Source organism: Arvicola amphibius, chromosome 7 (genome assembly GCF_903992535.2).
Source record: "Arvicola amphibius chromosome 7, mArvAmp1.2, whole genome shotgun sequence".
Lineage (NCBI taxonomy): Eukaryota > Metazoa > Chordata > Mammalia > Rodentia > Cricetidae > Arvicola > Arvicola amphibius.
Window position 1 is genome coordinate 85,315,889 of NC_052053.1, and position 15,418 is coordinate 85,331,306.

A 15,418-nucleotide genomic window follows, 5' to 3' on the forward strand; every position below is an offset into this window, starting at 1 on the left:
CCTATGAAAAGGACCCAGAAGAGTCAAGAAGTAACTATTTTCAAGATATCAAGAGGAATCTTATCAGAAGTCAATCCTGATAAAAGCTTTATTTTTAAATTTAACCTTTAGACAGAATAAGAACCAAATGCTTCCTCCTAAGTCACTCATTGGACAGTTTTGTTACAATAGTCATTTTATTCACTGAATGAAATATCTTGCCTTCCAAACTTCCATCTGTATCTAGAGAAAAAGCCTTCTCTTTCCTTTGCCACCAATTATTTCCTTTTATGGTTCAGCCACCTGACTTCATGGCTTTAGAGTTTCAATTAGACTACAAAGTCTGATGAGAACTGTACCTTAAACATTTTTTCTACAAATATTTTAGCTTCATTTTTTACTTTGTGATGTTCTCATTTATTTGAAAGTTTTATAATAAAAATGATAGAATGAAAGATAATGATTGTGGTACCTGTTGACAAGTATGAATTACGTTTTGTAATACATTTTCTCTTTTTTTTTTTCATTATATTGTCTTGGTTTTGTTAAATGTCTTGGGACTAAGCTTGCCCAAGTTTCAAAAATATTCTATTAAGAACTATGTCAGTACTGGGAATATCTAGCACAATAGTCTGATTCTCCAACAGAGATCAAAATAGATTGATTTCTATAAAAACATGTGATGCCTTATGCAGAAGTATTCAAGAAACACAGCATACCAACACTTGGAGTCACAGTGGTCAGCATTTCTCAAATGATCAGAGGTACTTCTTTGCATGTCATGGCCTTGCAATACATTGTTGTCACATTTGAAATTGTAAATGCAGATTTCACAGATGACTGTCTGTCCTGTGTTCTAGTCAGTGATACCCACATAGACCTTAAGTATAGTTTGCATGATTAAGTTGTCTTGATCCCTTGATCCTCACTTTGATTTTTGTATACCCGGTGTTTTGTCTTTTCATATCCTATGACTGCACCCAGGACCTTAAACTAAGAAACTCTTCCTTCAAAATAGAATATAACATTATGTCTTGATGGTGAGAAAATAGTCAATCTGGGATCCCCAAGAATGTTTTGTGCATTGATTTTGTTTGTTGCTATTTGTTTGCTTGCTTTGCAATTTGCACTTAGGTTTAGAAGAGAGTTAATTTTTGTAAACTGAAAGCTTTAAGCTCATGTGTTATGTGTAAATTGGCAAGATAGCATTATCAAATACGAATAGAGCTTAGTCAAGGCTAGTTTGGCAGACAGTCCCGTAAGGAGAACTGCCTTGACTATATTGTCCTGATGTGTTTCTTGTAACTGTGAAGAAGAAAACACTCGTACCATCTATCTGTTTCCACACATTCTTAGAAAGCTGCAAGAATATTATGCTGATGTTTAGAGGTAATGCTTTGAGCATGCTGACACAGCTTTAATCTCTCCACTAGTCACAGGTCCATAAAACGGGATTAACTTTCTCCATGATTAACTTTTATGGTTTCATCTGGCTACTAACCAAATAAGCTTTGCATAATCTTTGACAACATTCAAGACAAGATCTAAGTTTTTTTGTTGTTATCTTTTATATAGTATGATGCATTATATTTACATTGATGTATTAAACAGAAAAATAAACTAGTGAAAATTATGATATTTATTTCTTGATATTTTCTTAGTTGGAAGATCTTTAAAAAAAGTAAATACAAGTAACACATCTTTACCGTTATAAAACTATACTTCATTTAACTTTTTGTGTCAAGGACCCCTGCATCAACAACCTATATCCTCTTGCTAGTCATTAAGTAGTCAATTTCCTTACTCTGTAAGTGAGATGGGGACAAACAATTAAAACAAGAAAGTGCCAATGACTCGGTCCTGGAAGGGATCTTTGAAATGACTTCTTAGTCATTTCAAAGTTCTCTTAAGGTTCCTGACAATTCTTTCATTTCTGAAGAGGTAATGTAGTATGCTACCCTTAGAAAAGAGAAATAATATAACTCATAAATTACAATCATTAAAACTTTTCTCTTTGAAGACTTGCTATTTTTGATGTTCAATAGTCTTCCTTCTTTTGCTTAAGACATTATTAAGGGAACAAGCAAGCTGATCAAATAGATAAAGGAAAAGGAGAAAGATTAAGTGGGAGTGAGAGAAATGAGACAGTAAAAGCAATAAAAACAAGCATGTAAAAATAAAACACATCTGATTAACATCTTACCAGAACCTCTTCTCTCAAAAATTAGACTTTGCTATCTGATAAACTACTTACAGATATTCCTTCCAGCAAACTGAGTAGAATATCATTAAAATAAAAATTAATGGAGTAAACAGTAATATTTTGCACCATGTAAAAGTACAATTTCCATGTTTTCTTTGCCTAATTTTACTTTAGATCCTGCTGAGGCTGGGAAGCTAAACAGCTTCCCCCAGCTGAACAAGTAAAATGAACTTTCATAAGCCTCTCTGTTTGATGACTCTAAACAGGTCTTGATCATCAGGTTTTTTTATAGTGACAACTTCAGTGTTTTGAAGGAGCTATTTATTATTTTATTTATGTAAATATGTGTAACTGTATGAATTTCTGTGTACCATTTGGATGTAGGTGACCACAGAGGTGGTGGACATTAGATCCTCTGGAATTAGAGTACAGGCAGTTTTGAGCCATCTAATGTCGGCCCTGGAAGCTGAACCTGGATACTCTGCATGAAAAGTAATTACTCTTAACTGCTGAGTCCCTCATCAGATTTCCCAGTCATAGTTTTGCAAAGAAAACCTGCAGTGTAAGAAAGGCCTGCTTTTGTCAACCACGTATTGCACTTGTCACCACTGCTGGGATTTTATCCCTGCACTTGAAGATAAAGTCCAGATGGGATTTCAGGTGAGAGTTATCAGTGGTCAAGAGGCAGGAATCCAGTTTTAGACAAGGAAAAAAAGCAACAGTGATTTATAGTAAAAAAAATATTAAGCCTCCTTGGAACCAAAGAGTTTCTACTGTATTTTGGCACCAAAAAGCTACTGGGCTGATTGAAGACTTAGTCACTGGTTGGTGAAGGAAGTCCCTTTGTCTATGTGTTGCTTTTATTGGTTAATGAATAAATCTGTTTTGGCCAGTGACTTAGCAGTAAAGAGTTCAGCGGGAAAACTAAACTGAATGCTGGGAGAAAGTAGTAGGATTCAGGAGAAGCCAAGTAGCCATCAATGGGGACAGATGTCTCAGCTGGAGCCCACCAAAAGTTTGCCAGTAAACCATGACTACATGGTGTTGCACAGATAAGTGGGGATGGGTTATTTTAGGATATAAGAAGTAGCTAGCAATACGCTTAAGCTAATGGCTAAACAATATTGCAAATAATATAGTTTATGTGTGTTTATTGTGGGACCGGGTGAGACAGAAACCTTTACCCAATAACTGACAATCAGGTTTCCCATCAATTAAAGCAGTCACCAGAAGAATAGGCTTTTCTCAAAATGTTCCATTGTTTTTGACTTCTGAGTTTGTCTGAAAGCAAATCAAAACAAGCAAATACCTATTTGACGCTATTGATATTTCGGCTACAATACTTCACAGAGATTAATACTAGAACTTTAATTTTTAATATAATCAAATTTATATTTTAATATTAATATTAATATTTTAATAGTTTTAGATTTATCTATATATCATATTTAAACTGTTCCAACTTAAATATAATACCTTTGTTTATCTCTAGAGAATTTTACCCTTTGTATACTTCAAATATGTTTCTAAAAATAGAGAAATTATGATAGCTTTTCCAGCTTTGAAGGTACATAGAGTCTGGCAATTCATTATGTCATGTCATAGAAAGCTAAGTTCTAATAAAATCATATGTAATTATTATTGTTACTAACAATATAATTTATAATTATGTGTCAAACAGTTGCTAATCTTATGAAATTATTTTTCTATTAACAATGGCTATACCAACTGCTCATAAGTGTTTGAAAAAAAGTAGCTTTTTGTATGATCTGATTTTAAGATTCTAAATTTATACATTTGATTTAGAATTGAAAGAGACATTCCAACAAATTGACAGAAAAATAACATTTAAGTCATAAAATATAAAAAAGTATTTAATGTTTTCAGGACTGGGTCTGGATCCAGATGTAAGATATGAAGGACAGTTAATTTCATCAATCAGATTAACCAGGAGAACATGTCTAAAATTTTTTTATCAAATATTAATCTAGATTTCTTTGTGTAAATATATTTCAGATGAGATTAGTATTTTATCCCTAATACTTTTTAAAATTTAATGGTTTATATTATTTTTTATTCTACAAAACATCATAAATTAAAAATATTTTTATCCAAATATGTCTTATCTACCTGTCATAACAAACGTCCCAGGCCTGGAACACAATGTAGAATAGCCATTGCATGAGAACAGCCCCAATAGGCTGATACATGTGAATACTTGGTTTCCTGTCACTGGAACTGCTTGGGAAAAATTAGGAAGTGTAGCCTTGTCGGAGGGGTTGTATCGCTTGGGGTGGGATTTGAGGTTGCACACCAAGCCCAATCTTGATTACTCTCTTCCTTCTGCCTATGGATAAAGATGTAAAGCTCTTCTCAGCTATTGCTCCAGTGCCTTTGCTTCCTGCGTGATGACCATGGACTAATCCTATAAAGCTGACATTTGTGAGACAATGTTCTTGTTCTTAGGAGGTCAAAGCTGTATGCTTTAGAGGTGGAGTTTCATGATGCCTGTAACCTTTCAAGTGGTTCTGTTAGAAAAAGCCTAGAAAAAGTGCATGCTGGGACTGTTGAGATGGCTCAGTGGAGAAAAGGTGCTTTCCACCAAGGCTGATGATGACCTCAGCTGGAGCCCAAGACACACATGATAGAAGAAATTGTCCTATGTGATGTGGGATGTCTTTCTGTATATGTGTTGCTTCTATTGGCTAATGAATAAAGCTCTTTTATCCAATGGCTTAGCAGAGTAAAGCCAGGTGAGAAATCCAAACAAAGATAAAGACAGAAAGTAGGTCGAGTAAGGAGACACCATGTTGTTGCCAAGGGAGAATGATGCTCTGGTATTTTACCGGTAGGCCACAGCTTTGTGGTGATATATAGATTAGCAGAACTGCATTAACTTAAGGTGTAAGAGTTAGTTAATATGAAGCCTGCACTAATAGGCCAAACAGTGTTGTAATTTAAAAAAATGTATATCCATGGCTCACATTGCTACTTTGAGATTTCTCTAAGATTGTACCATGGACTACTTCAATTGCTTGGCATCACAAGAGCACTTTGTACCATGCATCATATATGGGGAAAAATAAAAAAATCAATATTCTAGGTAATATTTTTTCATAGGCATATTGAATGTTGGTTCAATCCTAACATTTCAGAGACCAAGCCAGGAGGGTTGCTGTCAGTTTGACATTAGACAGAAATAGATGAAATCTTATCATATACAAAATATTTGGAAAGGCTATTAATTTTTGTTAATAATCTAACCTCCTCCTCTACAGAAATCATTTCTCATCTTGCGATTTTTTTTCTTTTAAAGAATCGGAAAGGCATCCAGTGACTACTGTGGTTTGCCTCGAGTAATTCAAAGTTCCTTTATACCCCAATTCAAAAAGGTGTGGAAAAACAAAAGGCTTCCCTGCCTTTTGTATACAAAGAACAATGTAATTTCCTTCATACATCTCTAAAACTCATGTAACTACACCCAATATCAAAATATCCTTTTGTCTAGGCAGAACATTCCATAACTACACCTAGGCCAGAGTGACTTTGACTAAAGCAATGGAAAGACCTTTGCCCTGGATTATGGAAAGGACCCGACCTTGTTTTAATATGGAATCTATGGCATGTTGGTGTTCTTTCACAAGAAGAAAATGAAATGAAGCCCAATGGCTCCCTGGGTGTTTGGTGATGTGTGTGGAACAGAGAAGTACCAGTTTTGGTGATATTGTGGCTGCTGGTGCTCACTCAGAGGAGTTGGGATGAGATTGCTAAACTTGTGTTCATCTTGAGAGTTTTTTTGGAGGAGTTATTTTTTAGAATAGGATTTTATCTGCAAATACTGGCACCTTGACTTCTTCTCCTTTGGCTCTTTATATCACCTTTATTTCCCTTCTTCTCTTATTCCTCTAGCTAAGACATTGAGCATTGTATTGAATAAATGAAGTCAGGGTAGACACTTTATCATTATTTCTGATCTTAGTGGGGGCAGTTGGAGACTTTTCTCCATTCTTATGCATAGGTGTGCCATTTAAAGACATTATTATATTAAGGTAATTTCCCTCCATCTGTCACCTAAATACTAGGAGTTTCAGTGAGAAAGAGGTTTTTGTATTCTCAAGTATCAACATAGGAACTCACAGATGCCCTGATCATTACTGATGGGGAAGTGAGGCAACCCTCTTTGGTGATAGGAGTATATCCCCTCTCCAGGGGTTTTCAGTCTTGTCCTACAAAGAACTTACTTTCAAGAAAGTTTAATAAGAACCACCAGGGACTATGTAATCCAGAGAGCATATTCTTCTAATAAGCATATCAAAATTTTTATGGAACATCTCAGTAAAGAGGACACCAGAACCACAACAACAAAAAGCAAACTTTAAAAAAAAAATAATGAAATTTAACCTAAATATTCATCTACAAAAAAATTAACTTCAATAGTATGCCACGTAAAGCAGGTGTTGTGGGTTATGCCTCTGACTCAAAAGAGCAAGAAGATACAGTTTGGAGCCAGGCGGTGGTGGTACACGCCTTTAATCCCAGCACTCGGGAGGCAGAGGCAGGCGGATCTCTGTGAGTTCGAGGCCAGCCTGGTCTACAAGAGCTAGTTCCAGGACAGGCTCCAAAGCTACAGAGAAGCCCTGTCTCGAAAAACCAAAAAAAAAAAAAAAAAAAAAAAAAGATACAGTTGGGAAGTTAGGCTTATACAGAATTAACTGAAGCATTGTGATATGGTAATACGTGGAATTTTCATGAATGGTGAGATGGGATTACAATGGAAGAATCAGAAATTTCAATCATGCTGTACCAATGAGGTCATTTTCATTAGATATTACCAGTATTTTATTTCACAGAATAGTGCATGGGACCTTCAAGATCATGCATTGTGTTTCCTAAGTCTGTTTTGCAAAGCAGATAAAGAGTCTTCTCAATAGAAAATATACAGAAAAGCATCTAATTTCCCCTCACCCTTCCCTCAGATTGTTGAAGGCTGAAAGAATGAATGGTTGTGTTATGCTGGATCATTACAGGATAAAAGGACATTGTCGCAGCATGACAACTTGACATTGCATCATTGGAGACAGGATTATTTTATAAATTGGTAATATCACAGACTGTCAGACTTTCACTCCAAAGTCCTTGTCCTAACTCATAACTGTCTGGACCTGGGTCAATTTCATGGAAATAACTTGTTTCTTTTCTCCTTAAAGAAACTAGATTTGCTTTTCTTTGATTTATGTTTTCTTAACTCTGAGGGTGTTTAGAATTTATCTAATTGAGATTTCTGATTATTTCTGGATTCTGACTTTAGAATTCAATAAAAATGAACTGATGATTCAACAAACATAAACTCTTTTATTAAAGCAAACACAGGATAGGACATTTGCTTTACATTTTGATTGGGTTGTTTTGTGACCTAGAGTTAGTCACATCTTCTCAAATAAAGAAGTTGGGACATTAGACAAGTAACTGCTCTTGAAACATGGAACATCTTTGGACTTTGCTCATTGCTTTTCTTATGTAAATATCTTGAAGCCTACATTCACAAAACTGTGGAAGTCAGCATTGCTATCATGAAGCATTTGATTGGTGTAAAAGAAGTTTGTAGATTTTGATTGTAACTCAGCAAAGATGTTTCACCATTAATCACTAGCATTCAATAAAGAACAAAAATACAATAAATAGGATTTTTCATAATTTCCACATCCAAATAATGCGATGTTTTACATTGAAATACCATCAGCTTTCTGGAATAAATACATTTTGTTTAAAATGGGCACATTGTATTTCATCATAGCCCTTAGGCTCTTAGTTTTAACATATGGGCATGTAAGAATCATAATTCCATGACTAGTATTCAAAAACAGTATAATTGGTCAAAAATATCAAAAAATAGGTAAATACAAACTGTTTTTACAGTAAGTATATTTATTAAAGAGAGTTTAATTAACTTGAATAAGAAAATACAATAATATTATGGCTAACAGAAATGAGTTTCCTCTTTCTTCTGCTGATCTATCTCTGCATTACTTATTAAACTGAAATTATTTTGCCATTTTAGTTTCTTTTGATGCTGCAGATAAGAACTGCATTCCATGGTCCAATAAGATCACTCAGTGTGTAACAGTGTTTGAATTACAGTATGGATAGCTGAGTTTGATATTATAGACCAGTCCGTGTAAAGGGGGAAAGAGTCAGTTCCATAAAGTAGACCTCTGAGGCATGTGTGTGTTACATAGCAAAGCTAACTCACACACATGCACACACACACACACACACACAGAGTAAAAATTACTTTCAATTTTATTAGAAATTCCAGCTATAAACCTGTTTGTGCTATGTTGACTGGGTATGTTTGTCTTCCACACCCTGATGCTGAAGTTCTGATCTTCAATGAAATAGTGTTTGAAGATAGAGCTCTGAAGAGTTTAATTTGGTCTAAATATGGCCATGAGTATGGAGAGAATCATGATTGGTGATGGTCTCTTCCTGAGATCATGCCAGCATTCTGCCTCCCTACCATGTGAAGACACAGGGAGATGCTAAACTTACAATAATCAGGCTAAGCATCTTTGACACAGAAACTTATAAATGCTGACCCATTTATCATGGTCTTTCTCTGAGAAATAAAAATGGTAAGAATTCTGGTCTCAGACTTTCTGTCTGGCTACCCCAGTTAAGATCTTTATTTAATACAAACAATAAAGAAAAGGATGATGGTGCAACAAACAAACATTTCAGACCTAACAGACTGGACTGGATCACTTAAAACCATAAATTACGCTAAAGAACCTTAAAGAACATAGACCAAATTGTGGTTAATATTAGTTAGACAGAGGGCACTTGGATTAAAAGCTACCAGTTTTACTTATAAAAGGTTAACAACTTAGTTTTAGGGAGCAATCAATTATCGAAAAGTCAGTAAATAATACTTCATCTCATAAAAGTCTGCTAATTGATTATCAAATTAAGGGTAGTCCATTTTTTAAATTAGTGAAATGAGGAAGTTGTATGTGCCATTCAGGTAATTATTATCATAGATTTGTCATCAGTGACTACCAAAGATTCCAAAGATTCCATCTGAGAATCTTAAGGATTATGATCTGACTCAATCTTAAATAGCTAAGTGTTAACATTTTCATGATAATGAAATTAGCTCAGATTCCTGCCAAATAGGAACACAGAGATCCAATTAATTGGCATACCAACGGACTTCCTTTTTAAATATTTTTTCAAAGCACTAGCATTAAGGGCTGGGGATGTAGCTCAGTAAGGGTGGGGAGGGATGGGGGAGGGGGGGAGGCGAGAAAAGTGTGAAGTGGAAAAAAAAAAGAAAAAAAAAGAATGTTTGGTTGGCATGGTAAGGACCTAGGTTCAATCTCCAATACTGAAAAACAAACCAAATAAAACACCAGCTTTGAATTTATTTATAAGAGATTGGGCTCCTCTGTGGATTAGAAATTTGTATTCAAATATGAGAACAAGTTGTGATAAGAATTTTTTTTGTAGATCACAGATAGAATGGAATTGATCATTTCCTCTCTGGCTTAGTGTGGGTGGGTCTTAAGAATAGAGCAGCACTCATCATATCCTGGAACACAGTGATGAATGTAGCTTATGAAAAGAACAATATGTAGAGTGACTGTCTTGAAGAAATGAGTAGGAGCCATTATCTTTATGAATTATCTTGAAGCAGGCCAAAGGAAAAGTTCTCATATTAGTATAATTGCTAATTGTATTCTATTTAGGATTATATCAAATACATTCATTTCAATTGGACCCTGCAAGCTACAAGTTCCACTCCACTAATAAACCCTCCTATTTCCCCACAAATTCAGTGGCACTCTGAAACACAGCCCTACTACTACACAGAGAGGACTAAGAGAGAGTAGCAAGAAAGAGAATCAAGAGAACTCAGAAGCACAGAGTGGATTAGAAAGTGAACCAAGAGAGCAGGACAGGAGAGAAGGCCAAGAGAGACTTTAGTGGCTCTCTGAGACTCAAACAGTGACAGAACAAAGCAGACCAAAGACAGCTCCTAAAGACACAGACAGCTACTGCAAGGATTGGACCAAGAGGGAAAACATTGCCAGCACCAATTGAAGGAAGAGATGAGTAGGTAATGATTCAAGAATCCATAAAACAACTTAAAAACCAACATAGTAACACCAGAATCCAGTGGGTGGTCATATAACAGGAAGACTTGATCATCCTAACCCAGAAAAAGAAGAAGAAAAAAAAATTTAACGTAAGTTTATGAGGATAATAGAGAACTTTAAAGAGGAAATAAATAATTCTCTTAAGGAAATGAAAGGAAAAAAACAAACAAAAAATGGAAGAAATCAATAAAATCTCTCAAAAAAACCTCCAAGAAAACCAAAGGGGGGGGGGGTGGTGGTGAACAATCTAATCAGTGAAGCAAATGGTTCAAACACTAAAATTTAAAGACTGAAATAGAGGCAATAAAGATAAAAAAACACACTGAGGGAATACAGGGCATGGAAAATCTTGGTAAAAGAATGAGATCTACAGAGGCAAGGATAATCAACCGAATATAATAGATGGAAGAGAGAGTCTCAGGTGCTGAAGATACTATAGATAAAATAGAGTCATTGGCAGGGAAGGTTCAACATATGAAAATCTCTTAAAATAATCCACTATATAATAAACTGAATGAAAAAAATTTGATTATCTCATTAGATGCTGAAAACGCATTTGACAAAATCCAATACCTTTTTATGATAAAGGTCTTGTAGATATCAGGAATACATGGAACATATATAAACAATAAAAGCAATATACAACAAGCTGACACCCAACATCAAATTAAATGGAAAGAAACTCAAAATAATTCCACTAAAATCAGGAACAAGACAAGGCTGTCCACTCTCTCCATAGTATTTGACATAGCTCTTTTATTATTTTTTATTTTATTTTTATTGACTCTACATTTTTCTCTGTTCCCCTTTCTACCTTCCCCTCTCCTTCAACCCCCTCCCAATTTTCCCTATGCTCCCAATTTAGTCAGTAGATCTTGTCTTTTTCTACTTCCCATGTAGATTAGATCTGTGTCCTCATTGTTGTCTAGGTTATCTGGGATTGTGTTTTGTGGGCTGGTTTTCTTTGCTTTATGTTTAAAATCCACTTATGAGTGAGTACATGTGATAATTGTCTTTCTGTATCTGGATTACCTCACTCAAAATGATGTTTTCTATCTTGACATAGTTCTTGAAGTTCTGGCTAGAGTAATAGCAAAACAAAGGAGATCAAAGAAATTCAAAATGGAAAGTCAAATTTTTGCTTTTTGCAGATGATATGCTAGTACACATAAGCAACCCCAAAAACTCCACAAGGGAACTCCTACAGCTGGTAAATACTTTCATTAATGTGGCAAGAAACAAGATTAACTAAAAAAAAAATCAGTAACCCTTGTATATACAAATTATAAAGAAGCTGAGAAAAAATCAGAGAAACATCAACCTTCACAACAGCTACAAATAACATAAAATATTTTGGCTTATCCCTAACCAAAGAAGTGAAAGATCTGTTCGGTAAGAACTTTAAGTCTTTGAAGAAAGAAATTGAAGAAGACACCAGAAAATGTAAAGATTTCCCATGCTCTTGGATAGGTAGAATCAACATAAGAAAAATGGTAATTCTACCAAAAGCAATCTATAGATACAATGCAATCCTCATCAAAATCCCAACACAATTCTTCACAGACCTTGAAAGAACCCTAATCATTGTCATATGAAAAAAGAAAAAAACCAGGATAGCCAAAACAATCCTGTTTAGTAAAGGAACTTCTAAAGGCATCACCATCCCTAACATCAAGCTCTATTATAGAGCTATAGTAATGAAAACTGCTTGGTACTGGCATAAAAAGAGGCAAGTGGACCAATGGAATCAAATCAAAGTCCTGGATATTAATCCGAATATCTATGAACACCTGATTTGGCAAAGAAACTAAAATGATACAATGGAAAAAAGAAAACATCTTCAACACATGGTGCTGTCAGAAACTGGAAGTCAATGTGTAGAAGAAGGAAAATAAATCCATATCTATCTCCATGCATAAAACTCAAGTACAAATGGATTAAACACTTCAATATAAATCTGGCCACACTGAACCTGATAGAAAAGAAAGTAGGAAATAGCCTTCAATGCATGGACAAAGAAGACAACTTCCTAAACATAACACTAACAGCACAGACACTGAGAACAACAATAAATAAATGGGACCTCCTGAAACTGAAAAGCTTCTGTAAAGCAAAACACAGAGTCAATAAGACAAAAAGGAAGCCTACTGAATGGGAAAAAAACTTCAACAAACCCACATCAGACAGAAGACTATTGCTGAGGACTGATTTCCACAAAATTACTTCTTACTAGGGTAGGAGTGTGGGAATTAAAGAAATACAAGTAAAGGATATGAAGACACATAGAACAAGACAGATACCATAAGATAGTACCAGTAGGTTTCTTAGGGATTATTCAGACCCTTAAAACACTGGCATTTATTTTTTCACAGCTTTTATACTCAATGTAAACTGGAGAGAAGGTAACAAATGACTACCCTTCCCTAGGTGATCTCATAGTTAAGAAGGAAGGAGCAGAAGTACATTTGCATATCCTGACCACCTGTCAGGATGGCATTGAGTTATTTTAATTTCAAAAGAGCCAGGCAACCTCTTCCTGTGTTGAGTTAGGATGTGCAGTTTTGCCTGCCAGTCTCCAAACTCTCTGACTTTCACACAAGGTAAAAAGGACTGATCTCCAAAATATATAAAGAACTTATGAAATTAGAAATCAAAATTCTAAATAATTCTATTCAAAATTGGGGTACAGAACTAAACAGAGACTTCTCAACAGAAGAATCTCAAAAAAACCCTTAAGGAAATGTTCAACTTCCTTAGCCAACAGGGAATGCAAATAAAAATGACTCCAAGATACCATATTACACCAATTAGAATGGCTAAAATCAAGAACACCAATGATAGGTTGTCCTGGAGAGGATGTAGAGTAAGGGGAACACTCCTCCATTGCTAGTGGGAATAAAAATTGTACAACCATTCTTGAAATCAGTATGGCATTTTCTCAGAAAATTGGGAATCAACCTACCTCAGAACCCAGAAGTACCAATTTTGGCATATACCAAAAAGATGCTCAATCATACTACAAGGTCATTTACTCAACTATACTTATAGCAGCATTATTTTAATAGTCAGAGCCTGAAATCAAGCTATATACCCCTTACCTGAAGAATGGATCAAGAAAATATGGCACATTTACACATTACTTCTCAGCAGTAAAAAACAATGGCATCTTCAAATTGACAGGCAAATGATTGAAACTTTTTAAAAAGAAAAACAAACAAACAAACAAAAAAACATTCTGAGTAAGGTAACTCAGCCCAAAAGGATGAACATGGTATGTACTCATTCATAAGTGGGTACTAGCAGTAAAGCAAGAGACTATAGTTAATGATTCTAGAGAATCTAAGCCACAAGGTGAATTCAACTAATACATGCATTTCCTATGAATGAATATTAATGTTGTGATTGTCTAATTCCAGGACAATAACTTTTTAATATTTTTTCTCATGACTTTTCTTAAGTTTTACAAACTATGTTTCATAAGTGATACTGCTTTGTTTAAGATTATTCTGATACTGTAGATATTCTGATATATAAATGTATTATATATTGTGAAGTAATTACTAATTTGGCAATTACCTAAACCAATACCAATTCACAATTCTCTAGGACTCACATAAGCTCTCATACTCAGACTTCAAAATGCTCGACAGTTTATTAATGCAAAATGGCAGCTCACATAAAATATCTTTCATGCCAATAGCACTATTTTTCATTTTAAATTTTATTATAAAAATTTGAAGGTCAAATATTTCACACAACTTCATTAGTGAGATCTAATTAATACACACACACACACACACACACATACACACCTCAGTTAACTTTGATACAATTTAAATAGTCATTTTAAACAGCAACTGCATAGCTTTACATTGGATTTAGTACATTTTATTTTATTTTTCACCAACTTGACCCCCATATGACAAAATTAAAAATACAAATACAATTGATTTTATATTTTCTCAAACAACTCATTAATATTTAGTCTTTCTTATTGTCTTTTCTGCATGTTACACTGGAATCACATTTATATTTGCTCAATATATACATATAGGGCATCTATACTTATTCATTATATATTATTAAATAATGTTTAAAGTGTTAAATTCCATACATGAGAGACAATATGCAGTTATTTTATTTCTGAGATTTTTTTGACCTTTCTTATTATTATACATTCTAAGTCATTTTTCCTACAAATGTTTGATTATATTTTTAAAAGCTGAATAATATTTTCATATAAGCATATATAAAATTGCATATAATCTTTAATATAAAATTTCTTTTTTTCACTAGTACCTATAATTCATTTTCTAATACTTTACTGAATTAATTTTACTTTTTTATTGTTTTTGAGTAATTTGTCATGTTTAAATCACAAACAATTTCTCCCTTAAACTTTTAGTTTATTTTGATATTGTAACTGGTCTTTCAAATAAAAAAGTGTTTTGATAGCATTGACATTCATTCATTGAAAAGTGTTAATCAGTACTTATACATTTTAAATGCTTTTTGAGATACCCACTAATGTCTATATTGTGTGGCTATGTTCTCCTTTGTTCAAATTGACAGTCAATTTACTTCAGGGTCTTGTTTGAGTAGCTCATTTTCCATATCTACTTCTTTTTTTATTATTGTCTGTTTTATTATTGGTAATATTTTAGCATATTTATCTATATTCATCTATATTTTCTTTTTTCCCTCATTTTTTGTTAAAAATTTCCATCTCCCTCATTTTTTGTTAAAAATTTCCATCTCCTCCCCTCCTCCTCCCCCTTCCCTCCCCTCCCTTCCACCCATACCCCCACTCCCTCCCTCTCCAAGCCAAATAGCCATCAGGGTTCCCTTCACTATGTTAAGTCCAAGGTCCTCCCAACTCCCCCTAAGTCCAGGAAGATGAGCAACCAAACTGACAAGGCTCACAGTGAGCCCTTCAGTGGGATGGGGGGGTGGGGGATGGGGAGAGAAAAGTGTGAAGTGGAGGATGGGAAGAGCTTGGGGGAATAGGATGGTTGGGATATAGGAAGGGTGGATATGGGAACAAGGATTTATATATCTTAATTAAGGGAGCCATTCTAGG